The 3,533-nt window shown below is 33.2% G+C and overlaps 1 long non-coding RNA gene across 1 annotated transcript; it reads left to right on the forward strand.

Annotated features, from left to right (window-relative positions):
• Positions 1-644: 644 nt before the first annotated feature.
• On the forward strand, positions 645-3,000 carry LOC148191062 (uncharacterized). The gene is made up of 5 exons (XR_015783074.1): positions 645-1,010; positions 1,117-1,282; positions 1,861-1,969; positions 2,147-2,236; positions 2,917-3,000. It is a non-coding gene; the product is annotated as an uncharacterized LOC148191062 (long non-coding RNA).
• The last annotated feature ends 533 nt before the right edge of the window (positions 3,001-3,533 follow it).

A 3,533-nucleotide genomic window follows, 5' to 3' on the forward strand; every position in this document is an offset into this window, starting at 1 on the left:
TGATGTTTGAACGTCGAATTCTGCTAGGCTTCGAGGTTTATACAATGTGGCAGTTCCTAAGCATAATTACATGATGTACTGCTTTTATCATGATCTATTTTTCGTCAGCGGTTCATCTAGTTTTCATTCTTTTTTTCTTTTTACTTTTTAATCATTAAATAGCACGTCTGAGTCTGTGGGGCTTGGACGTGAGGTAAATTGGAGTAGTTGGGACATTAATGGTGTGTTGTTTCCAACGATGTTTTCCACGTCCATTTTTGGGGGGCTGGACGTCAATTGGTTCTTATCAAAATCAAAAGAGATTTATTACTTTTCACTGAATGATGTTCAAAAGTCCACTACGGCTGGGCTTCGACATTCCTACAGATGATGGATTCACTAGTGGAAAAATGACATTTTATAACCAACCTATTATAACGGATAAAAATTATCCATCATAATAGAACATATTATAACGTAGTTTTGTAAATCAGTTATAATATGTAACGCGGTGGCAAACTTGTAAATAAATTTAAGACATATTATAACGTAGTTTTAAAAATCAGTTATAAAATTAAAACACGATGGCAAACTTGTAAATAAGTTTAAGACATATTATAACGTAGTTTTGAAAATCAGTTATAGTATCTCTAATTTTTCCACATTTCCCTAATTTCATTTCAACTTTCCCTCTCGTCTCGTTCCTCTCTTCTGCGTCTCTAAACCTCCGAAGACTCCTCTCGTTCCAAACCTATTATCACGTTCCCTCTCATCTTTAATTTCTCGGCACTCCTCCCTCCAAACACTCTGAGAACACTGCTCCGCGCCCATGCTTTTCTCGGCTCCGAGAACACTCCTCCCTCCGCGCGATTGTGGTTGTGGTTTAGGCTATAGAGAGAAGGAGAGCTAGGTTAGGGGAAGGCGAAGGCCAGTGAACTGAAAGCACTGTTCCTACGGCTGACCAAGTAGTTATAGAACCTTCGGAGACTGCTTCTACCTCCGCTGCCTCTTCGTCTCCGAAATCTGACCAAGTAGGTTTTATGATTCATACTTCGAAATCGTCAAAATTTCTTCTACTATTTGTTTTTTCCTAATTTGTTATGTTTTTCTTCTATTAATTTCACTAATTTGTCCTAGATTGGTGGGGATTGTGTTTGGATTGGTGGGGAAATCAGTGGCGTTAGCACGAGAGAGAGGAGGAGGATGGGATTTGGAAGGGTGAGACCTCGCCGACCTCGGTTTCGACGGAGTGTCTGATGATGGTAACAGACGAGACGAAGTTCGAAGGTTGTTCTCTGGCAAGGTTACCTTCTTTCCATCCCGAGTTGATTTGGGAAGTTATGGCCGTTTGATAGAATGTTTTGTAGGTGATGTGTATAATATGAAAACGAAAATGTCAGTGTTGTGTGGTTTTGTTTTGGTTTTTGTGTGGTGAGAGAGCGGTTTCTTAGCATTTTGAGTGGAATTGCAATGGTTGCCGTTTGGGCCTTGGTTTTTTGCTCAAATGCTCGCTTGAGGAGTTTTCCTTTTGCAGTTGTTGTGATACAGATCTCCCTGCATTATAAATTTTCCTATCACTGCAATGCTACTCTGTTCTCTTTTCTTCTCTCCTTCATCCTCGATGATTCATCAATCTCCTTGCCAGGCATCAGTCCTTTTGTCCTCTGCCACTAAGGGATTTGGCTCCTTTAAAGTTAGTAGGTGCACTTTAGAGAACAAAGTGAACTCACAATTGTTGAATGTATTTGGCTCCTTCAATTAAGCATAATTTATTTTATCACAATCCTATCAAGTGTTCTCCTCTCACCTTTGAGGAGTCAAAGTCCAGTTTTGCATCACACCTCTACTTTTATCTTTTGAACTTCCCTTTATGGTTTGCAGGGTCATTGCTTGGTCCTGATCCAAGGTGCCTCTGATGTTCAAGAAGGAGGAGTACATGACAGTGATAATTTTTTGCATGCTATCAGAGACCTACTAAAAATATATTCAAGTAAGTATTTATTCATCAGAATATTATGAATTATCCAACTTTCTAATATACTTCATCAAAATTATGTTTAGTGAATGGTTGATTCTTGTGAATTAACTTAGTTATTGTCATCAAAATTTTGGAGGACGCTTAAACAAATTTTCTATAGTATCCAACTAAGTTACATTGTTGTTTTAGGATTGTCCAACTTCGTCACTGCCTCTCATTTGGAAGGATCCAGCAAAATTTATTTGTTTGACAACACGTCTCAAAAGCTTAAGATCTAAGGTAAGACTGTTATAGAAAAAACCAAACATGCTTGACATAGAAATAGCCGAAGTTTTTGAGCCTGTTCCTGGGACAATGTTATCGTATTCTTGCAGTTAAAGTCATGTTTGTACCAGTTTAGATAAGTAAATGCCTCAAATTATATGGATTTTAATATCATTGCTCGATGAATTTTTTATGTGACAACCAGTTAAAAAATGTTTGTTTTAAACTTATCCACTTCTTTAGAGCATTATCCTGTGTTACTTTATTTTCATGGATTTGTCATCATTTGTGTAATTTACTAGTCTTTTTTCTTTTCTTGAAATGGCATGAGGTTGAAATTTTATTCCAGACAAATAATTTCGTATTCTCATTTATTTTTGTATTTTTTTTTTCATTTTGTAAAAGAGAAAGGAGTCTTTGATTGGAAATAAATAATTTAAAAAAATCTGATTGTTTTTATATCTAATTGTACTTATTTTTTTTATTTTATCTTTTGTCAATCTATTTTAACTTATATTTTTGTCTAAATTTATTCACATGTAAACTTACATAATTTTGTGATATAGTAAAATTTTTTGTTACATTCAGATTTAATAATCAGATTTAGATGTATCAAATGGTTTTAGTCTTACATCTCTAATGTAACTTGAACTATTCATTAGAATATTTTTTTAATTCTATTATTTTATTTGTAGATCTTTAATGATTCATCTCCCATGAAAGTTGCAGACATTGAAGACATTAGAAGAAACTGAGCTTCTTTTATTTTAAGTGTTAGTTGGACAATTCAATATTCATGTATAAATGATGTATTAAATATTAGACTATTTAATATTTGAAATGAATTCTATTTTGTTAATTTTCTTAAATTTGTTTATTTGAAGGTATATTGATTATAAATTGATTGGATGAGATCATAATACATTAATATTATTATAATTTTATTGGATGTCAAATGTAATAATCAATTTTTTTTTAAAAAAAAAACATATATTATAACGTACTAAACAATGTACGTTATGATAGTTGATCACATATTATAACGTACAACAATATATACGTAATAATATATCACATATTATAACGTACAAAAACTTCTACGTTATAAAACCTTCCATCCTATTATAACAGACAAATGAAAATTTGTCATAATAAACTGCGCATATTATAACGTACTTCAAAAACTACGTTATAATATGTTGAACATATTATAACGTAAATTTTTGCTACGTTATAAAATGCGTAGACTTACTATATCGCCCAGAACTATGTCCCCAGTAACTACGTTATAAAAGATCATTTTTGTACGTTA

Source organism: Vigna umbellata, chromosome 11, assembly GCF_029865625.1.
Source record: "Vigna umbellata cultivar VRB3 chromosome 11, Vumbellata_1.0, whole genome shotgun sequence".
Lineage (NCBI taxonomy): Eukaryota > Viridiplantae > Streptophyta > Magnoliopsida > Fabales > Fabaceae > Vigna > Vigna umbellata.